The sequence below is a fragment of the Clarias gariepinus genome, chromosome 3 (genome assembly GCF_024256425.1).
Source record: "Clarias gariepinus isolate MV-2021 ecotype Netherlands chromosome 3, CGAR_prim_01v2, whole genome shotgun sequence".
NCBI classification, from domain to species: Eukaryota; Metazoa; Chordata; class Actinopteri; order Siluriformes; family Clariidae; genus Clarias; species Clarias gariepinus.
This window is the reverse complement of record NC_071102.1, coordinates 41,626,083-41,650,399: the sequence shown is the minus strand read 5'-3', so window position 1 is coordinate 41,650,399 and position 24,317 is coordinate 41,626,083. Positions and strand designations below refer to the sequence as shown.

The window sequence follows — 24,317 nt, the reverse complement described above, 5'->3', positions numbered from 1 at the left end:
AAAACGAGCGTTGTCGTGGTTTACGAGCACCAAGTATATCATGTATATCGCATGCGCTTCTTGTTTTGACACCGAGCGTTGCATCATCACAACTGAGCCAACGGTTTTTCTCTCTCTTGCGCTGCGGGTATTCATCTCCCCTGCTGGGTCTTAGTGCTCGTCTCTTACTGGTTTAATCAATCCGTGTGTGTGTGTGTGTGTGTGTTTGTGTTTTTCGCTGCAGAGTGTGTGTGTTATGTGTGTGCGCATAATTCGACACCGCCGGTTCTCACACACACGCTCTCTCTCTCTCTCGCCTTTACTGTGTGTCAGTGTTTGAGTGTGTGTGTTATGTGTGTGTGTGTTTTTCTTTCTCTTGCGCTGCAGAGTGTGTGTGTTACGTGAGAACGACGAGAGAGAGTGTGTGTCAGTTTTTGAGTGTGTTATGTGTGTGCGCGCGTAATTTGACACCGTGCCGGTTCACACACACTCTCTCTCTTGACTTTAATGTGTTTGTGGCACGGTGTCAAATTACGCTTGCGCACACACATAACACACACTCAGCAGCACCGGAGAGAGAAAAATACACACACACAGCGCCTGTGCGCATAAATGGAAACACTTATTGGTCAGGATTTATTTTTACTTTTTTAAAAGTAACATGCAGGTTAATTTGTTTTATTTTTACTTTATATTTTGTGTTAATTATGTATTTGTTTGTTTTATTGTATTGTGTATTTATTATTTTGGGACGAATAATTTTAATTTCCATTATTTCTAATGAGAAAATGCTTTGATTTACGAGTGTTTTGGAATATGAGCCCTCTTCCAGATCGAATTGTGCTCGTAATCCGAGGTTCTACTGTACACGTAAATGCTGGATGTAAACAGATTAAATTAACTCTCTTTCTCTACAGACTTACCCTTAGAGTATCATTAAGAGTTAAGAGTTAAGAGTTGCATAAGTGCCATTGGTAGTGTGTTGAACATTCTAAGGGTGAAACAAATGTTTAGAAAATTAAAAACATCGCGCACACACACACACACACACACACAATGCCTGGCTAAAAACTATTTTTTCTTTATTTGGGACAAACTACTGGGTTGCATCAAGCAAAGAAAACAACTAAGGATATTTAAAGTTATTTAAACTAGGTTATGAACCCATTTACCACCTTATAAAACCTATTACCACTTCTTATGCATTTAGTTGTTGCTTTAATTTTCTTTTCTTCCGTGCACCTGTGTACATGTTTTATAGAATCACTTGACCTGATGTTCTGTGTGCGCTATCTCTGTTCATTTGTGCATCTGAGGGTAAAAAAGCAACATTTGAACCAAATGTCTCTCTCTGAGAGGCCCTGTCTTAAGTCTTATTCTTCACAAACAGTGAACCATTATTCCTTTTACATGTCTGAAAAAAAAAAACATTGTAAAGTACTGGCTAAGTTTTGCCACCATCTGTTCAACTAGAATCATAAGGACTTAGAAGTCTTAATATTATTTAAACTTATTGTCTTCGTCTTTGCTTTGGTTGATGCTTAACCTATTTGCATTTGTTTGTGAAAAATAAATCTTTTTGCCCGCTCCTAAGAGTGTATTTTGTATAGAAATTTCCACGGCACATCTTTCAGGACTTAAATTGTTAAAGAGCAGGAGGACGAGGAATTATTTTCACCCATGAACTGGCTCTGACATTATGTGTGTTGTAACCAAAGGTAAAGGTGATGGAATGAAATCTTGGAATGAAAAAGTGTACAACTTTAGTTTTTCCTTTATTTTTTTCGGCCAGGAATTGTACTGTACATACTTGCAGAGTGTCATAATCCGGAGACATGGTCATGTGGTTTAGTGCTATGTATGTGTTATCTCCAGACGTTGAAACACACTGACAAAATAAAAAAAAAATTCAGTTTTAAATGATTAACACATTTATATGAACTTTATGTAGAGCTTAATGAAGAAAGAAAAAAAAAACTTTCTGTAATTACCTGAATGTCTGCATCTCTCTCAGCTGCTCTCTTCCTCCTGACATCAAATATATGACTTGTTTAATTTATTCCTGCTAGATTCAGTTAAGATTTAACAGTGGATTAGGTTTGTGATATCTTAAGAAAAATTTTAAGAATTGAGTCACTCACTTAATGCACAGAATGGCAGTAAGAATGAAGAGAAACAGAGCAGGAACGAGTGCAGCAGCTCCCCATACAGCATACAGCTTCCACACCTCTACTGAGCCCTCCTCAACTTCTGTGGGAACTATTAGTAAAGAGAAAAAAAACTGTTACTTTTAATTTTACTTAAATATAGTAACTTTAATCGTTTACTAATAGTTTATTCTACAGCTATCTGTTTACGATATCATCCTGAAGGTTATTTTCCTATAATGGCACATCACAGGGATATGTTTCTCTAATTCCATGATAATTTTCCAGCATTTATGTTTTTGCAGCTATAATTAACTTCAACAGGAGTTATTGATTGATGCGTCTGCTGCGACTGACACACTTATAGCTGTCAGGAGAGCTACAGTCAAACATGCACACATGGTGGGTGTCAGAAAGTTTTATTATTTTAGCAAAGAGAGCATATTTTAAACCTTCTGGCCATTCGTGTCATGTCCCCCTGTGTCATGCACATTCTATACATCAGTCGTAAGTGGACTCGGAGACAGACAGATTATACTGTAGCAAACACATGGTCTGGTTAGTCAGTATGGTTCCAATGAGCCAATAATGCCATAATTTGTCCTTTAAAAATCATATTTTCAATATCACTAAAACAGCCTTTTTCCATCTTATAAATATCGCCAAACTTAGGAGCATCTTATCCGTATCGGGGCTCAGACACAGTTTCCCAATTCAAAAGTAGACTCAAGACGCATCTCTTTAATCTGGCATACGCGTAACTCATCCCATAACCTCATACTCCAGTACACCTATCCTGAATGGCAACTACGCTAATTCTCTCCATCTTTTCTGTATTTTTCTACCCATCCCATGGAGATTGTGCCCGCTTTAGTAGACAAAGGCCAACCCTGCGAGGATCCTGAGGCATCCAGAGAAGGACCAGCTCCAGCTGGATTCTGCCTTATGATGGTTGGAGCTACACATCCTGCTCCTGTGCTCCCAGTGATCCAGACCCCATCTGCCCTCTGCACCTACTGACTCCCTGTGCTGAACTGGACTTCACGTTAATTTCAAGAACTTCTGCTATATTGTACTTTCTGCATAACACACATGGTGTTATATCATCTCTATCTGTTATTACCCAAATGAGGATGGGTTCCCTGTTGAGTCTGGTTTTTCTCAAGGTTTCTTCCTGATGCCATCTCAGGGATATTTTTCTTGCCACTGTCGCCGTCACCCTTGGCTTGCTCATCAGTGAAATTTCATTCATTCATCCCATTATTATCTAGACACATTTTTCTCACACATACACAATTTTTTTTCTTCTTTTAATTATCATATTTTAATGAATTTCTTTCATTTTTGTGAAGCTGCTTTAAGACAATGACCATTTACCTATATAAATATATATAGGTATGCGCTATATAAATAAAATTGAATTGAATTAAAGTGCATGGGGGGGGGGGGGTAATTTATGGGCTTATGAGCAACAATGAGAGATAAAGACATGGGAAAGTGCACACGTCAGAAAGCTTTACAGTGGTGTAAATAAGGATACTGTTTAATGCTAATGTTCACAAGGACTTTTGGATTTTTACATTTACTTATTTGTCTGATACTTTTATCTTACGTGACAAGTGAGGCATAATTTAACCCAGGCATAAATCCTGTCAATTAAGAACTAATGCATTCTTAGTTAAAATCTTTTAGAATTTTTTTTTTTATATTCTTGTGACTTAAAACTACAACATATTTTTATACAAATCCAAAAAGTAGATGAAGTCAACTCAGTTAAACAAACAATAATCTTATTAATAATCTTATAAGAATAATATCCACATAATATTTTCCATGAAACTAATGACGCTCACCATGGTTCGCTGAAGTCCTAAAGCCTTAAAAATGGCTTAGTAACCCTTTCCAGACTAATAAAGTTACTTTGTTTCTCATCTGATCTTGAATTTCTTTAGATTGTGTTATTTTTTTTTTAGATCTGTTAGTTTGCTTCACTTCGTCAAAGAGGTTTTATTTAAGTAATTTCTTAATTCAAAAGTTCTGGCAGTAATCACCCAAGTGAAAAAAAAGTATGCTAAGTATATTAAATCCAAATTTATTTGGATTAGTAGAATTAAAGTTCAGTGAAACCTCGGATTGCGAGTACCGCAGTTTGCAAGTGTTCCGCAAGACAAGCAAAATTTTTTTTTGGGAATTGTGGGTAATCGTCTCCCCTGCTGGGTGTTAGTGCGTGTCTCTTACTGGTATAATCAACACCTGTGCACGCGTGTACTGTTTACTATAACATGTGTGTGTGTGCACTTAAAGCAAGAGCAAGTCTCATTAGAGAGGTTAAATATCCATTTTCTCCCTCTCTGATTCAGCCAGTCGTTATGTGTATGCGCACGTAATTTGACACCGTGTCCGTTCACACACACTCTCTCTCTCTCGCCTTTATGACCCACCCCCTCTCTACTTCACACACAAACACACACACTCTGCTCTACACAGAAACACTACTCTGTCGCAATTTTTTAGTGCGTAAAGGTAAAGTGCAGGTTCATTTGTTTGTTTGTGGGACTTCACAGCAGTGATTCCGTTAGTATGCTCTAACGCGAGTGTCATTAGCGATGTTCCTTGTTAATTTTCCCGACAAAACAATCTTTCCTTTATTGTCTGTGTATGTGTTTGTGTGAAATTCAAATAAGAGAGGAGAAAAGTTTACCGTGTAAGATAAGAAGGGGAAGACAGGAGGGGCTGAAAGTAAGAGTCTCCTTTTACTTTAACTTCACACATATAATTTGTTTTATTTTCACTTTATATTTCATATTAATTATATTTATGCTTTTTTGCCTGTGGAATAAATAATTTAAGTTTTCATAATTACTTATGGGAAACTTTGCTTTGATTTACGAGTGTTTTGTAATACGAGCCCACTTCTGGAATGAATTATGTGCGTAATCCAAGGTTCCACTGTATATGGCTGTATGTGTATTAATGTACATGCCTGACAGTAATTAATGTTTAATGTATTCTAAGTGCATTACAGTAATTCTTACTGTGTTACAAATAAATGATTAATATACTTTTAGTATATTCCTGTTGCAGCAGTAGCTGTTAATCTTCTGAAAAATTATGAATACTAAAAAAGTACACTTTGTGGTTAATACAGATATACTTTATTATATAATATTAGTACATACAGTCTTCTATAATACTGTATTGCAAATGTGTTACCAGCACACTAAAAGTGTTTAGGATAATTTAAACTATAACATGTTTTTGAAAAATTATGAGGCAGATTATATTCATGAGTTCAACAGATTTAATTTGCACAAGGTTACAAAAAAACAAACAAAAAAACAGTACTATAGTGTATTTGTATCAGGTTGTCTTACAAATGCACAAACTAAAATTTAAATTGTTGTCTAAACAAAGACAGACATTAGTATTAGTATATACAGGTACAGTATTACTTCAAACCTGGTGTGTTGATTCTAGCTGTTACACAGAGACTAAAAACAGACCTAGGGCTACGGTGCAATATACCAGAAGTACATAAGATTTAGCATTAACACATTAGACACTACATTCTATAGCTTAAAGTATGTACTCAATTTTAAACTACCTAACAAAAAACATGAAATTAACCTTATGCCGATGAAAATAAAAGAATAATGATACGAACTACTGAACTCAATGATGTTTCAGCCGTGAATTCAAACTAGACGTGCTGGAATGTTGGAAAGAGTAGTGCACTAAATATAAGCATAAATAAGTACATATGAATAAGTACATTTAAATTTAACAGAAAACTGACTACTGTATATTAAAATTTGTATTCTAAAGTATACTTAATGTATACTTTTATTATTATTATTATTATTATTATTATTATTTGGAGCATGTTTTTAAAAAATATACCAAAAATAAATTGAAAAACAAAGTTTAATTAAGTGTGCTTTGAAAATTAGACCAACCATTAATTTAAATTATATTTTTCAATAATATATTTTTGAAGTATTTTTAACTATTTAAGTATTTGAACCGTTTTGAAGTATGTTTAAGTTTAATTCCAAAATTTGGTAAAAGCATGATGTTAATTTACTTTTAATATATTAATTGATGGTACAACTTTTTGTTAGTATATTTGCAATGTACTATTGAGGATTTTAATATATTTGTAATACACTAAAGTGTATTTTTTTCACTCGGGCAGGCTTGGGTGTGGAAAATAAAATTTAATTCAGATTTCCAAAAATCAGTTCAAATCATCATTTAAAAACTACATTTTATATTTATTTGGGGTACCTTTGTGTATAAAAAATAGTCAAGTATAATATTTTCTGCCTCCTTTGTTTAATTACATTAATTTTATCTACTTTTAGAACTTGGGTAAAACAATTTTATTTACCATATGTGGTCATATCTGTGCAAAAATATAATATACAAATTTTCAAGTACAGTGGAACCTTGGATTACGTTTTATTCATTCCACAGCCCCAAAAAATTAAATACATAAAATTAATTAACACAAAATATGAAGTAAAAAAAAAAAAAAAAATTAACCTGCACTTTACCTAAAAAAAAAAAAAGGAAAATTAAATCCAGACAGATAAGTGTTTCCGTTTGTGCACACAGGCACATGTATGTGTGAATCTAAAGTAAGCTCCCTCTCTCCCCCTTCCCGTCTTACACAGTTACCCTTCCTCCACTCTTTTACATTTACATTTACATTTACATTTAGGCATTTGGCAGACGCTCTTATCCAGAGCGACTTACAAAAAGTGCTTTAATGTTTACAACATTGGATACATACTTACACTGGGTTAACTAGGTTAATAACTAAGTACCATTAGTCCAACACAACTGAGTTTTTTTTTTTTTTTTTTTTTTTCCCCCGGGGGGAGGGGGGTTAGTCCAAGTACTGGAGAAACAGATGCGTCTTGAGTCGTCGTTTAAAGATAGTCAAAGTCTCTGATGTACGGACATCTAGAGGAAGTTCATTCCACCATCTAGGTGCCAGAACAGAAAAGAGCCTGGATGAATGCCGCCCTCGATCCCTGAGAGATGGTGGGATGAGGCGAGCAGTGCTGGAGGATCGGATTTTTGGCTTTGTAGGCAAGCATCAGTGTTTTGAATTTGATGCGGGCAGCTACAGGAAGCCAGTGCAGGGAGCGGAGGAGTGGGGTGGTGTGGGAGAACTTGGGAAGGTTAAAAACGAGTCGTGCTGCTGCATTCTGGATCAGTTGCAGAGGACGAATCGTGGACAGAGGCAGGCCTGCCAGGAGGCACTCAGGCCTGCCAGGAGGCACTCTTTTCACACACACGCGCGGGCACACAACGGAAACACTGATTTATCTGGAAGATAAATAAGAAATCTTTCTAATGACACTTGATTGAGCGACACACTAACGGAATTACTACTGTAAAGTAAAAAAATAAAACAAATTAACCTGCACTTGGCCTTTAAAAAGAATCACAACAGAGCAGCGTTTGTGTGTAGATCAGAGAGAAAGAGTGTGTGTGTGTGTCTGCCTGTGAAGGCAAAAGTAAGAGGGGTCTGTGTATGTAAGACCCAGCAGGGGAGACAATTACCCACAATTCTGCAGCGCAAGAGACAGAAAAATCGTTGGCCCAGTTGTGATCATGTGACGCTTGGCGTCAAAAACAAGTAGCGCATGCGTGATACATGATACTCAGTGCTCGTAAACCAAGACTTGTTTGTATTTCCAATTTAAATCCCATAAAAAAATCTTTGTTCGTCTTGCTGAAAACTAGCAAACCGCGTTACTCGCAATCCGAGGTTTCACTGTACTAAACAAACTATTTTGTCCTCAAGTTAAATAAATCAATACGTTAATAATTTACACCATGATAACATTAGTGGAGAAGGATCTGAAGAGACTTGCCTCTATTACATCATGACTTTGATTCGTCCACAGTAAATTTGTTGTAGACAGTGTTTATTCTGCTGAACATGCCATGCCATGTCCAATAAAGCAGTGCATCTTTAATAAGCCATATTGGTTTGGAGTCAGAAGTAAAATTAACGAAAGATTGAGAAGCCACCGTAAACTTGACCCTGAACAGCCACGGGCTAACTTTAACAATAATTGGTGATTGTTTTTATATCCATGTTTTCTGTGTAAATTTTTAAATGCTTAAATAAAACGTGATTTTCAGATTATATAATATGTTGTGTCATCTGTTTACAGCGTTGGCTGATTTTGTGATTGAGACCCATGGGTTACATTAAAAGTACTTTTATTAGTAGTAAGCCAGGCTATCCAAGTAACCTTGGATAAATCACAATATAAGCTCTTTCTCTTGCCCACGCACTCTCTCCTTCACAGGGAGGTGGCGCAGAGGGCTAAGGCATTGAGTTACTGATCGGAAGATCGGCGATTCGATTCCTAGCTCCACCAGGTTGCCACTGTTGGGCCCTTGAGTAAGGCCCTTAACCCTATCTGCTCCAGGGGCGCTGTATCATGGCTGACCCTGCGCTCTGACCCCAGTTACGCTGGGATATGAGAAGAAGGAATTTTACTGTGCTGTAATGTATATGTGACAAATAAAGGCTTAACTTAACATACATGCACACACAAATGAAACTAGGACAATAAATATAAGCAATGAAAAATACAGTAGTATCTTGTAGGTGATTCCTGTTCTGATAACATGGGTTAACACTCTGGAACTGTTTAGTTCTGTTAGTATTGTTTTTAAGTGTGAATGTTTATGGGGATTTAATCTGTCTCTGCTACCTCATCTATTCGCAGTTGTGATAAATGATTAATGGCTCATCAGATCTTTGATGGGGGAACGTTATGTATGGTTAAATTGTGACGCTCAGATTTTATATTTAAGCTAGTTACACTAATACAGGCTCTCGAATCTAACTTTAGCAAACCAAGGTGCACCAAAACACAATATTTACAAAATATATACAAAATCTAAAGTATGTGTGTGTAGGAGTGTGTTCGTGTGTGTGTGCAGTAAATGTCCAGAGTCCGTATGCGCGTGCAATATTTATTTTCTGCCAATCACAGGCATCCACACACTACTTCTGATTGGCTGTTCCTTCTCTATCAGCTGCCAATATCGACCGCAAAACGGAAGCGTTGTAAATAAAGGTTTATAAGTAAAGCGACCGAGTTGTCCGATTTGAATTTTAGTCGATGTAGTCTAACAATGAGCTATATGGATAATTAGATAAGTAAATAAAAACACACAATGAACAAACGAAACTAATATATACTAATGCTTCATTGAATAAAAAATAAATGTTTATAATATTTATAAATAAATACAACTTTATTTACAATGCTTCCCTTATATAATTACTTTTCATTTGTATTCTTATTATATACAATAGTATGATTTTAATTTCTTGTATAGCTGCTTTGAGACGATGACCATTTTAAAAGCACTATACAAATTATAGTATGCGTTATGCGGTCGATATTGCCAGCTGATAGAGAAGGAACAGCCAATCAGAAGTAGTGTGTGGATGTCTGTGATTGGCTGGTTTTGTGGCAGTTTTGTGACACTGGCCAAAGTTGAGCGAGCGAGCGTCGTCGTGCGTGCGCGGAGAACATGTTAAGCGAGCAGTGGAGACACTGCACGCGCAGAATCGAGCTGTTGAGCGCACAGTGGAGACACTGCACGCACATAGAGTGCTTTGTCTGCTCTCAAAATGTCAAACCCCGCGCTCAGAATTGTGGCAGGAATATAATGCCATAGATTATTGCAAGTGTATGTGTGTGTGAGTTGGGAGCGATGTGTCGGTCTTACCGGAGTAAGATTGTAGTGGAAATGCCCGGCAAAGATTAATCCCGCAAAAGGTAATCCAATTTGGCGTTTGACTTCCACTCTCTTTCTCTCTCTCTCTCAACAAAAAATATACAGCACTGTTTTCTCATCTCTCTCCGCTCTCGCTTCTTCGCGGCAGTGCTTTAAAGGCGGCCCAGGTGACCTCCTACGTCACCGCCGACCTCTTGCTTCCTGTCTGCGAATTCTCGCGAGAGCCTCTTTTCAGGACCACATCCTATTGCATGGGGTAAAACAACCCTAAAGGACACCTTTAAGGGGCACAGCTGCTTTACCTTTATAAGCTTCCGCCATTTCCCCCCCCTATAAAAAGCCCTTTATGTGGCTGCGCTACAAAATGACTAAAGAAATACTGATCCCCATGGACAGATATTTGTTCCAGATATTATGCGCCATTAATCGATTTGTTATGCCAATTTTTGACTATCAGTGAAAAAAAAAACATCAGCGAAAACATCATGTTAGAATTATTTTATATACAAAGGAGTAAATTCTACTCTCTTGCTCTCTTCCTCATAGATCTGATATTAATGTGTTAAATCTTTCCTGCTGCTATCTTCCCGTCTCCTCTTGGATCTGCTCTTTAAGGTGTGAACGCTCCCACGCTCACCTTTTCATTCTCTCTTTATGTCTCTCTCCCCCTCTGTCTCCTTCCCCTCTCCCCCTAACTCGAGCCAACATCTTGTGATCTGTCTCTGGACGGACACCTCTCTATCTTCCTCTCCTTTGATTCTTCAGGATCTCACCAGGACATTTACAATGGTTCATGTTCTTTGTAGTAACATATGTCTATGGTACAGGCGTTTGGTCAAACATATATAAACCCCATCTTTTGCTGTTAATAAACAGAGACCTTTCTGACAGACAACGTGTGTGTGTGTGTGTGTTTGACTGTCTAACTTTAGAAAAACTTTACAATCTGGGGGCTCGTCTAACCTTTTCTCTCCAGGAAGGTAAGTTAAGCATTATTTTTGCTATTGTACTTCCTTCCTTGGTCAGAAAAGTGTTTGAACCAATAGTTTATTTACGTAGGAAATTGGCGTAAATTTGGGGTATATTTTGGAAAAAGAAACTTTATGTATTTTAATTAGTTTTTGGCTTGCGTTGTTTTTGGCATTACTCACGTTGATTTATTGATTAAAATTACAGAGGCTGTAGCGATTGGAGTTAATTGAAAGATATAGATAAAACTAGGTGTTTAACTAAAACTGAACCGTTGTTGTTAGCAATAAGCTAAAAACATACACAGCGCTTTAGTCGCGAGTACCTACGTCATCAAACCGCGTCCCGTTAGAGGAGACGTGCTACTTCGGGTGTGTTTTAAAAAGTTCTACGTTCAGTAACTTCTGTTGTTGACGTAATTTATGCATTACAATATTAGTAATTTAGTGAGGCATTTGTAGCGTGCACTTTGTGTATAAGCTGGCCCTGGCGTAGAGGCGCGTGGTTAGAAATTAAATTAATTAATTGGTTATAGCCATATGTAACAGGTATAGAAATTAACCTGTTAAATTGTTAGAATTTACACAAAATTGTTCATTTCATATACCTGATGTAGATGCCTGTTCGAGGTAGGCCCTTTCCCCTTTAAATCCTGTGATGTCATCTAAAGCCAATACAATTTCCTGTTTTGTCCCCTCCTCTTCCCTTTTCCTGATGGAACTGTATGGAAGAGGTATGTTGTTTCTGACTCCCTGTAATCCAATTAAATCTTTATTTTTATTATTATTTTTATTTCTATATCTTTACTCCAATTTGTGTGTATAGTGTTATAAAATATATTTGCATGATTATTTTATGGCATTTTTCATTTTTTTGGGTTATATTACCAATTTTGGCTTAAACATGTGGAGATCAAGCACATGATGTACATCATATTTATTTTATAGAGAACAAGGGCAATTCTTACTCGAAGGCTGTTTGTTCCTTTGTGTCAGGTATGTTTCTTAATATTTAATTTTTAATTTTGTTTACATATGTTCAATTATTTATGCTGTAATTCTGCCTTTTCCTGATGGAACTGTATGGAAGAGAGAACAAGGGCAGTTCTTACTCGAAGGCTGTTTGTTCCTTTGTGTCAGATTAAATGCTTCCAGTGAACCGCCATCTGTGTCCCGTGTCTGATTCACACAACGCAGAATAAAGTCTAACTGGAGTGACCGGTTACACGTGGTGCCGTGACCCTTTGGATTTTACGTGATTGGCTGCTCGCCGCTCACCGGGAGTGCTGCTTCGGATAAACTGCGCATGCGCTGCGCGTTGCTTCAGGGACGCCGGAGGAGTGTTTCGCCGATTGGAGAAGCCGCCTCGCGTTTTGGTCTCGTCTCCCGATTTCATCTTGTCCGTTGCTCACCGTTGGATGGTTTCACCCAAACACTTGCACTTGGTGAGGTATGGTGAAAAACTGTTTAGGCTTTTATCAAAGATTATTCGGCATCTTGTTTGTCTTCGAGAGGCATTGAACTGTTAGCAGCACATTTAACGTGACTGAGTTTTCGCGCTGCTGCACGCTCATTATTAATTTAAAAAAAAAAAAAAAGTTTTGTACTGTACTCACGCTGCTGTTTTAGTGATTGTCGCGTGTGGAACTTTTTTTCTTCTTCTCTTTTTCTTACCCTGTACAGCGTTATACTGAACTTCTGATTACTTTGTAAAAGTGCTAGTACATGGTTGTTTCTGCAAGTGCATATACGCTCATCTATGTAAGGTTGTGATTTCATTTTTTAATTCTTTTTCTTATTGCCTTCGAGATAGTTATTACGTTTCTTTTTGTGATCTCTACTTTACTTAAGTCATGTTTGAGGACACTATTAGTCAGGATAACGTTAGCCCTCTGCGACAGCCCAGTGCTGTGTTCTCACTAGGTAGGGGTAGAGGGAATATAGTTAATCACACTGAGAACTTATCTGAAATTTCACCTCGATGTGTTGGTAGGGGTAGATTCTTCTTTAATGCTGAAACTGACCATACACATGCATCTGATTCAGGTATTGGTGCCTCAGTGGGCCCAGCTGCTTGTTCCACTCCTTATACGTGTCCAAATACTGATCGTGTTATCACTGAGTCTTTAGGCGGTATTATCTCTGATTTGGCACAGAAAATTGGTGAAAGCATTTCAACCAGTCTCAATTTAACACAACAGCCAGCCCTCATGCAGTCCATGTCAAATGTGCAGCACTCTAGTGGATGTGTTGATGGTTCCAAGCTGAAAGTTATTGTGCAACATGATGTTACGCCTCCACCATTCTTCAGAGGTGATAAGAGTGATTCATTTACCGTGCATGAATGGGAAGACATGATGCGCACTTATTTGAACAGTAGGAAATGCGCTGACGATGCTGAGGTCTGTGAGTTCATTTTAGCTAGGTTAGCAGGAAAAGCAAGGGATGTAGTCAAAGTATCTCTGCGCAGCTTTTCTGGACCAACTGCTGCAGTGCCCCCTAGCAGAGTGTTTGATATTTTAAAGCGTAATTTCAGCGAGTCAACATATTCTAACATGCCTATGGCTGACTTTTATAACACACTTCCCAAGGTAGATGAGGGTCCAATGGATTATTGGATAAGGCTAAATAAGGCAATTGATGTGGCTGACGAGTGTTTGCGTGGGCGGAACAAATGCGTTGAAGACCCAGCAGCTGAAGCTGTCATGATGTTTGTCTCTCACTGTCCAGATCCTGGACTTGCGTTGTCTTTTCAGTTCAAACCTGCTGAACAGTGGAGTGCGGCCGAGGTTCAAGAGCGGCTGGATTGTCACCATAGGGACACGAAAAGAGCTTCTATTAGAACCCCACGTTACCCATCTGTGTCCGCTTGCCATCAGAATACAGTGACGGTTTGTGATGATTCAGTATGCAGTCTTCCGAAACAACCTGAACTCCCGTCAGGTCAGTCACCAAGTTCTAATGTTCTGTTAAACCCCAACGCCGCCCCTTTTGTCTCAAATACCGATACGCAACAGCTGGTTGATATGATGGGTAAAGTTTTAGCGCTATGTACTGCCTCATTGTCAACGTCCAACTCGGCGTGTCCTAGCAGGGCCTCAGGTTTTAAGCCCGACGTTAGTCCGGCGTGTAGAGTATGTCAGTCAAAGGAGCATACAACGTATACTCACTGTATGCGTCATAGGCTGTGTCGTAACTGTTTCAAACCTGGACACTTTAAGAGTAACTGTACAAGGGCAGCAGACTCTAACCCACTTCCTCCTCTTACGCAGTTAAACTAAACAGCTCATGCGTGGAGGGGGTTAGCGTGGGCGGTGACGAACTTCCCCTTAAAGATGCGTTCGACCCAAAAGAAGTTTTTGTGAATAGTTGTAAATTGTTGCCACCTGACAAAACAGTGTTGTATGTGGGATCTCAGAAAATTGATGAAGCTAGTGATCTGTTTTATGCTCCTTTGACTGTCGGGGGCCGGTCCGTACTTAATGGTTTGCTTGATTCTGGCAGTATGGCTTGCACCCTGAGTACAGATGGCGAATCTAAGTTACGTGCTGATGGCGTTCTCCCAGAACCCTCTGTGATTCCCAGTGACATGGTCCTAGTTGGCTGTGGTGGTCTTACTGTTCATCCTAAATGCACGTATGATCTGGAAATTGAGGTATACGGGTCTAAGTTTATTGTGCCTACTTTGGTAGTACCTGGGCAGAAGGATGAGTTTATTATTGGCAGTAATGTCATCAAACATGTGCTTCGGAAGATGAAGGAGGAGAAGAAATACTGGGAGCTAATTTCCAGCCAAAGCGGCAACGCTGAGTGTGAAGAGTTTCTTGAGCTATTGAGCTGTACTTCTCGTTGGTCTGGGTCAACTCGACCTGAAAAACTTGGCTCAGTTAAGCTTTGTCAAGCAGTCACTTTACTTCCCAGGTGTGAGCACCTTGTCTGGGGAAAATTGCCTGGAAATGCTCATATTTCCCCTGGTAGCACGGTCATTGTTGAGCCCACTACATCACGTTCAGCGCCCCGTCATGTTCTTGTTGGGCGTGTGGTATCTCCTTTGTGGGGCGATCGGTGGGTGCCAGTGAAAATACTTAATCCCACCCAGTCTCCAATAACTCTTCGTCGTAATACAAAGCTGGCCGACGTGTCCCCTTGCTTGGCGGTGGAGGATGTTACTGTCACACAAGGTCTGTGCAGACCTCTCAATGTCACTGATTCAGCTTTCACCAAGCCTTTTCCATCTGTAGACCCAACGCAATTACTGCATGAGTATGGTTTGGGGGATATTGACATTGATGGGTGTGAGGTCTCAAAGTCATGTAAGGAGGAGTTAGCGAGTCTTATTGTGTCCTATTGTGACATTTTCTCGAGAGACAGGCTTGACTGTGGAGAGGTGAAGGACTTTGTCCACAGGATCCATCTGTGCGATGAGCGTCCTTTCCGTCTGCCCTATCGCAGAATTCCCCCTGCCCACTATCTCAAGTTAAGAGAGGTTCTTTCTGACATGGAGGAGAAGGGAATCATTAGTAAGTCCATCAGTGAGTATGCGTCTCCCTTGGTAATGGCCTGGAAGAAAGATGGCTCTCTGAGGGTTTGTACTGATTTTCGCTGGCTTAATGCAAAAACTGTCAAGGATGCTCATCCTTTGCCTCATCAGGCAGATTGCCTAGCTGCTCTTGGCGGCAATCTTCTGTTCAGCTCTATGGATTTAACATCTGGATTTTACAACATTCCTCTCCATGTGGCTGATCGGCATTACACAGCATTCACAACACCCATGGGCCTATATGAATATAATCGTCTTCCACAAGGCCTGTGTAATAGTCCAGCATCCTTTATGCGCATGATGCTTAGCATATTTGGTGATCTCAACTTTTCCAGCCTTCTTTGTTATCTTGATGACTTACTGATTTTCGCCCGTTCTGAACAGGAGGCCTTAACACGCTTGGAAGTGGTGTTTTCACGGTTGCGGACGAGTAATTTGAAATTGGCTTAGAAAAAGTGTCACTTTCTCAGGCAGTCTATCAAATTTCTTGGTCATGTGATCAGCGGTTCTGGTGTGTCTGTAGATGAAGACAAGGTAGCGGTCATTTCTGCTTTTCAGAAGAAAGACCTGATGAAAGAGGATGGCTCCACGCCTTCTTCAAAGAAAATAAGATCATTTCTGGGCATGGCCCTTTACTACCAAAGCTTTATCCCTGGATGTTCACGAATCGCAAAGCCACTGTTTAATCTGACAGCTGGCCAAAAACGGTTGGTAAAAGGGTCGTTTAGTCGAAAGCGAGCTGGAACTTTCCGTGAGTTGTCTCCCCAAGACTGGACCCCCGACTGTGACGTCGCCTTTGAGGGGTTGAAAAGAGCCGTTTTGGAGAGCGTAGTACTTGCTCACCCTGACTTTGAGCGTCCCTTTATTCTTTGTACTGACGCGTCATTGGACGGCCTAGGTGCGGTGCTTTCTCAAGTTCCTCCTGGTGGGGATAAGGCACGTCCAATAGCCTTTGCCAGCAAGTCCTTGAGCCGCAGCCAAGCCAATTACCCTGCACACAGACTGGAGTTCTTGGCTCTCAAATGGTCCATATGTGACAAGTTCAGCCACTGGCTTAAAGGCCATGAGTTCACTGTGTGGACTGATAACAACCCGCTCACATATATCATGACAAAACCTAAATTAGACGCATGTGAGCAGCGTTGGGTTTCAAAACTTGCTCCGTACAATTTTAAGATAAAGTACGTTCCTGGAAGATCCAATGTTGTGGCGGATGCACTAAGTCGCGACCCGTTCACCAAACCAGTAAGCCAGCGTCTCTTGTCTGAGCCTTATTCTGCATTGTTGGAGCAGGTAAACAGTATGGACGATGATTCTGTGCAGAAGACGTTCCATCTGACATGCCAGCCGCAAACACTTGATGCTGTGGAAAAAAGCTGTGAAACAGATGTTTCCATGACTGCTGAGGATGTGTCATCCATTTTGTCATCTTGCGGTGATTGGGATTTGGGTGCTGTGTCCAGAGCAACATCTCTGGCTGATCACATGAGCTCTGTTGTTCCTGACTGCCAAGATGTCATCCATACCTTTTCATTGTCTGAACTGCAAAGTCATCAACACAAAGATCCAGTCATTTCAAGGGTGACTTTTTATGTCAGTAGGAAGTGCAGACCTTCCAGACGTGAGCGTGTAAATGAGGGTTTGCATGTTTTGAGATTGTTGAGGCAGTGGGACAAACTCTCTTTGCTTAATGGTATCCTGTACAGAGCCATCAAAGATCCTCTCACAAGACACAAGAAATTTCAGTTTGTCTTGCCTGATTCCCTAAAACAGCGAGCTCTTTCTGGTGTTCATGATTTGGCTGGTCACCAAGGGCAACCACGTACCCTATCTTTAGCCCGCCAGAGGTTCTATTGGTCCGGAATGGAACAGGATGTGCGTGATTACGTCAGGAGATGTACCCGTTGTGTCCTGAGTAAAACTCCAGAACCGGCAGCAAGAGCACCTTTGGAGAGCATTAAGACCACTGCACCCTTGGAGCTTGTTTGTATTGATTTCTGGGCTGCTGAAAATAGGCACAATAAATCTGTTGACGTTCTTGTAATCACAGATCACTTCACCAAGCTAGCACACGCTTTTCCTTGCCAAAACCAATCTGCTAAGACCGTTGCAAAGAAACTTTGGGATGGCTTCTTCTGCGTTTATGGCTTCCCAAAACGTATCCATTCAGACCAGGGTGCTAGTTTTGAGAGCGAGCTTATAGCGGAGCTGCTGCTTCTTACCGGTGTTGACAAATCGCGAACTTCTCCATACCATCCAATGGGGAACGGTGGAACTGAAAGGTTTAACAGAACATTGGGTAACATGCTAAGATCGCTTCCTCATAGATCTAAACAAAAGTGGCCACAGTTAGTGCAGACTATGACTTTCGTGTATAACTGCACTGCCCATGAAACAACTGGGTTTGCCCCGTTTTATCTAATGTTTGGTAGGGTTCCGAGATTGCCTATTGATCTGATGTTTCAGAGTGTTCTTCGTGATGAGTCCATCTGTAATTATAATGACTATGTCCAATCTCTTGTCAGAGACCTGCAGTCTGCTATGGGGCTGGCTCAAATGAACTCTACTGCAGAACAAAAGCATCAGTCTGACCAATACAACAAGAAGGTTAAGGGTCTACCTTTGTTAGTTGGTGATCAAGTTCTCATTGCCAACAAAGGCTGTAGGGGTAAACGGAAGCTCGCCGATAAATGGGAGCCCACCATGTATTCCATTGTTTCCTCTAACCCATCTTTGCACATTTATAAGATCCGCAGCAACTCTGGTCACGAGAGAGTAGTGCATCGGAATCTATTGTTGCCAGTTAACTTTCTCCCTTTGCCCACAGATGGGTCTGACTTTTCTGACCGTGAAAGTGGTGATATTGATCACTGTTCCGCACCTTCTCAATCTGCACGTGATCTAGCTGAATCTGCAGTATCAGTTACAGATGATTCGTCACATGCAGATTCTCTGTCCGTCATTTCTCATAGGGCTGTCTGTGATGATGATCCTGTTGCTTCTTGGGTTTCATCCCATTCTTCTCAAACTCTTTCTGAGGCACATGATGATTTGTCAGTTGTCGATCATGATGCCGGTGCAGACGCCCCTTTACCGGTTATACCTGTCTCTAACTGTTCATGTGACCCTGTGGTTACCAGTGATTCCAGAAATCGGTACACCACCAGGCTTGGTAGAGTAATTAGGCCTGTCCGTAGACTAATTGAGTCAATGGTTTAACTTGAGTCCTTCCTAGGTAGTGAGCCTAGATCTCCAGTTATTGATATTTAGAGCTGTGCATTGTATTACATTGTATACTTTTTTTTTACATGCACTGTATGACATGCTGAGTTATTTGTTTTCTCATGTATCTTTATAAATTCTGTCTTTACATCAGGTCTGGATATTTCTAAGTGTAATGGGCACTTTGTATGTGTCTGCAACATGTGTTGAAGTTTGGCCAACTTCATTCATATTTGCACCCCTTTGTTGGGGAGCTTTCTATGCTGATGGTCTGTTTTTTTTCTGGAATGTGGACCAAATGATCCTTCTGACCTGTTTTTTTGTTTGTGTGTTGCTTTTCATGCGTTTATATACTCTGTGAATTTTGTATAAATTCTGGGGGGGTGAGTGTAACAGGTATAGAAATTAACCTGTTAAATTGTTAGAATTTACACAAAATTGTTCATTTCATATACCTGATGTAGATGCCTGTTCGAGGTAGGCCCTTTCCCCTTTAAATCCTGTAATGTCATCTAAAGCCAATACAATTTCCTGTTTTGTCCCCTCCTCTTCCCTTTTCCTGATGGAACTGTATGGAAGAGGTATGTTGTTTCTGACTCCCTGTAATCCAATTAAATCTTTATTTTTATTATTCTTTTTATTTCTATATCTTTACTCCAATTTGTGTGTATAGTGTTATAAAATATATTTGCATGATTATTTTATGGCATTTTTCATTTTTTTGGGTTATATTACCAATTTTGGCTTAAACATGTGGAGATCAAGCACATGATGTACATCATATTTATTTTATAGAGAACAAGGGCAATTCTTACTCGAAGGCTGTTTGTTCCTTTGTGTCAGGTATGTTTCTTAATATTTAATTTTTAATTTTGTTTACATATGTTCAATTATTTATGCTGTAATTCTGCCTTTTCCTGATGGAACTGTATGGAAGAGAGAACAAGGGCAGTTCTTACTCGAAGGCTGTTTGTTCCTTTGTGTCAGATTAAATGCTTCCAGTGAACCGCCATCTGTGTCCCGTGTCTGATTCACACAACGCAGAATAAAGTCTAACTGGAGTGACCGGTTACACATATTCCTTAGAGTGTTCTTTGGAACAGGGAACGGCGTGCAGTTGCAGTTATACACCTGGGATGTACATGAGTTTTATTGTCTCCCTGACGTAGAGGCGTGTGGACTTAGCCTGGCACACCTGAGGTTCATTTTTCTGAGAGTGTTCTCAGAAACAGGGTAGATTGGCCGAATGCCGTATTAATTCACTATATTGGTATTTGATAAATGTGTGGATAATCTCCAAAGGTGTAGAGGCACGTGAGATTTGAAATAGAATTCATATTCCTGGTAGTGTTATCAGGAACGCGGAGATATTGCACATTTTGATAATACACTTATAAATTACAGTATTCTTCAGTTTTAAATAGATTCTGATACACTCTGTTCGAACGTCACACCACCCGTAATAAAAATTTTAAAAAAAGCTTAACTTGTCCGCTTAACTTCGATAAGCTTGGTTTGTTTACTAACTGTAACTTACTAACAAAATGGGTAATGGTCATTCCAAACAGTCTCTTACTCCTAATGATTGGATGTATAGTCAAGGATTTGGAATTTTTGTTTAACCTTTCAATAACAATTTGGCTGGATGGACGGAAGGTTCTTTTGAGTGGAGACATTATCCAAGAGAAGGTTCATTTGACAATCCTGACATTATCACTGCTGATCTTTTAATTAATTAAGGTTATGGTGATCCACAGTGGGACAGTCAATATATGAAAAAAGCATTTACTACATGGCGTGATTTGAAACCGAAATGGGATGGTGAGTGCTCTAAAAATGTGATAGCTAAAAATGGTAAAGATAATATTCGTAAGTGTAAACTTACCACCAACTCCAAACCACTCATACATGCTTCCTTTTCTGTTCTCACTACTAAGGTGGAATCACCTATTGTCTCTGCTCCCCCTAGCTATTCTTCAACCACGGAGACACATAGCTCTCAGGGTGGGGGCCATGGTATGGTAAAATCAAAGGGTGTTGCCTCTAATGTGGCAGATAAGTCATTACAAATGCCAAAGAACACTGATAGTACACCTAATTATTATAATTATTATCCCTTTGTTACATGTGGAAAAAAGAGATGGAATATTTTACCTCCAACTCTATCTGATATCCACAGCATTGTTTCTAGCCTTCCTAAACCATCTGATGTTCACTTATTTTGTGACCAACTTAAAAGCACAACACGGTATTCACAGTTGACTGGTCCTGATTTCAGGTGCATCTTAACACGTGTTCTAGGAGCAGAGGTGACGGATTCCTTGCTACAGGAAGACGTGCCCTCTCTTCATCACAAACATGATATACCTATAGATGATGAGGTTGATGCTAATGGGGACACATGGAGTGCTTATTATTCATGGGCAGATTACAAACATGTTGATAATATGTTCATTGAACTTAAAGCTTTTCTTGTAAAGAAATATCACTCTTCATGTGATCTCTCACAGGTGGCATCTATCAGACAGGAACCAGGTGAATCAGCAACTGCCTTTAACAGGTTTAAAACTGCATGGTCTGAACATGGAGGACTTCCCTTTGGTCATAATATTCCTCCACATTTCACACAGATATTTCAAACTACGTTTGTTAATAATATGAACACTGATTCTGCCAAAACTCTCAAAATTTCTCTAGCAGGAACCGGAAATAAACCTGACATTCAAATCCTGGGACGGATGGTGCGCGACCTGGATGCTGCATTTGACTTTATCGCCACCTGCAGCGGAAACTCTAATCAAACTCTTGCCGCTATCTATGATCATGGTTCACGACAACATGCCAGGTGCAAACGCTGTAATAAACTAGGGCACTGGGAACGGCAATGCAAACAGACAATATGCAAGGCAGAAAGACATTGGGCACGTGACTGTAGACAAAAAAAGAACTATATGGAAAATAGGTATGTCTCTTCTACTTCACAGGCTCACCAAATGCATCAGACCACCCCATCAGGTACCATGGGCCCAACCAGGCCTACACATGTTAAAACACAATGGGAATTTTGCCCATAGGGCTGCCCACAGAGCAAGAACCCCACAGTGAGTCTATTGAACTTGGTACTGAAACAATGATCCACAAAACCTACCCATTTTAATGTTAAATATCAAAGTTCCCTTTCAAAGGTTACACTCGATGCTGCGTGAAAACGCTATTGAAGACGCTATGGGGAACATCTTGTCATGTTGCCGGTTGTGAAGCATGTGTGTACCAAACACGCCAAATTTTTGGCTTTTATAACCTCGGTCAGGTGACGTCATCTGATAGGACGCACCTGCAGGTTATAAATAGGAGTGAACCGGAAACATTCCTCAGATTCTTGTCTTCACCTAGTTGTGAGCGTGTGTGTCTAACCAGCAAAAATAAGTGTTTAACTCACCGATAATGGCAGAGTTTAAACGAGATGTTCCTCTGTGTGTATAATCCATATCGGAGGGCGATCTCTACACTTTACTGCTTCGATTAAGTGCTACGCGCGCACCTCACATTGAGAAGCCTCGAGCCGCCGCGCATTCCTGGGGCTTAAACTCGTGCATCCGGCAGAGCAGTGAGAGACGGATTTAAAACTCCTTTCTTTCGCGTTCTCATCGGATTGGGAAATCCCTCTGTCCGCTCTCAAGGGTTACCTTACCTAACCCTAACCCTCAAGTTGCACACCATGGCAGTTTTGCACGCCTACCAGGCTGACCTGCTGAGAGACTTGAGTACTGGCGGGGCTCTGCAAGGTAAGGCGTATTGGATTTACGCCGGGCCACAGACTTGTCTCTTCGTGCAACAAAGCAGACGGCTCGTGCTATCGGCCGTTTTATGGCTGCTATGGTCTCCGCGGAGAGGCACTTGTGGTTGAATCTCAGGGGCATTAAGGAGAAGGATCGTGTATTCCTCCTCGATGCCCCATCTCGCCTCCCGACCTACTTGGCGATGTCGTTAACTCGGTCGCCACTAGGTTCATGAGGCGAAGTTATATAACAAACCTTCGGGAAATTCCTTCCCCGCCTTGCTCAAGAGTCGGGACTGTCGGCCACCCAGTCTCGACCGGGTCTGACTGTTGCGAGGCGTGAAACACACAAGGAGAGTGTTTTTGAGCTGAGCACCCCCTCGTAAGATTGGGGTGCGTCACGCAATCCGCCTCAAAAGAGGTCAGACTGGCATATTGTCTTCACAAAGAAGCCCTGAGGTTCATGTGCCCAGGACCGTGGGGGGTGGCCCCCCCAATGGGGAGAGGCACGCAGAATTCCTTTTAAAGAATGAAGTGTTCTCCCTGGCACCCCCAGGAGGTTGGTGTTCTTGCTCCGCCACCACTGGTGTTTCGGGCAACTCCAGTCTCCAATAAAATGTTAGTTCTTCGGGTTTTTCCTGCCGTGTTTCAGGATGCCGAACATCTAACATCCCCCCCGTTTAACCAAGCCGCTGAGCTTTGTCCCTTTCTGAGCAACTGGCAGCGTGGAAGCTACTGCCAAGTATATCTCCTTGGGTACTAAGCACTGTACAGAGAAACTACAGGATTCAGTTCTCACATCACCCTCCGCGTTTCAATGGCGTGGTCTCCACTTCCATTAAACCGGAAAGTGCAAGAGGAACGGGGGTCTGCGTCCAATTTTTTAGATTTTGCGGGCTTTACCGCTATCTAAAAATAAATCAATGAAAATATTGCCACAACACAGGAGGTTCCTGAGGTTCACTTTCGGGGGCGAAGCTTACCAGGATCGGGTCCTTCCATTTGGTCTAGCTTTTTCACCCGCACATACACAAAATACATGGATGTAGTTCTGGCTCTTACGACTCCAGAGCATCCGTATTGAATTACATGACTGGCTGGCCCAGTCTCAGTAGCTAGCACTTCGACATCAGCATGTCGTTCTAGTTAATCTTTGTTTCCTAGGATTGATATCCAATGCCATGAAAGCATGCTCTTTCCTGTTTAGAGGACAACATTTTTGGGTGTCACATGGAATTTGAGCGTAAGCGGGCACAGCTGTCTCCCGCTCGTGTCCAATCCATTCTCAACACCGTCAAGGAAATCAAGCTAGACCAGAAAGTGACCATCACTTTCAGAGATCTTAGCTCTCATGGCAGCTGTATCCACGGTGACACCTTTGGACCTTCTGCACATGAGAGCATTTCAGTTGTGGCTAAGAACCAGGGGATTTTACTCTAGGGCCAATCCCCAATAAGGGCTACGCGCCAGGTGCTTCGTACCCTTTCTATGTGGTTCAGACCCCAGTTTCTGACTCTGGGTCCCACTCTAAGTTCATCTTGTCGTCGCAGATGCTAACGACAGACGCTTCCCTCACGGGCTGGGGTGCGGTCTTAAATGACCGTCCAGCCCAAGGGAGCTGAAGAGGCCATCTTTTTGCGCGGCACATCAATTGCCTCAAAATCATGGCTCTATTTCAGGCCCTAAAGCACTTCCTCTAGCAGTTGAGACTACCATGTCCTAGTGCGGGTGGACAACACTATGGCAGTCTCATATATTAATCGCCAGGGCAGACTGTGCTCGCGCCGCTAAATAGCTAGCACACCAGATTCCTGTCCCTCAGGGCGATTTACATTCTGGGAAAATTTCATGTAGCGGAGGTGGACCTCTTTGCCTCGCAAGATCAGCAAATGTCCCCTTTA

At 40.8% G+C, this 24,317-nt stretch overlaps 1 protein-coding gene and 1 long non-coding RNA gene across 2 annotated transcripts in view; both read right to left on the bottom strand.

Annotated features, from left to right (window-relative positions):
* The window catches only part of LOC128518710 (sialoadhesin-like), a 1,187,000-nt gene that overhangs the window by 937,118 nt on the left and 225,565 nt on the right, over nt 1-24,317 (bottom strand). The gene's annotated exons all lie outside the window — the stretch shown is intronic.
* LOC128518571 (uncharacterized) lies at nt 1,787-2,235 on the bottom strand. Its single transcript, XR_008357756.1, has 3 exons — nt 2,121-2,235; nt 1,971-2,007; nt 1,787-1,867 (listed from the first exon to the last, which is right to left on the bottom strand). It is a non-coding gene; the product is annotated as an uncharacterized LOC128518571 (long non-coding RNA).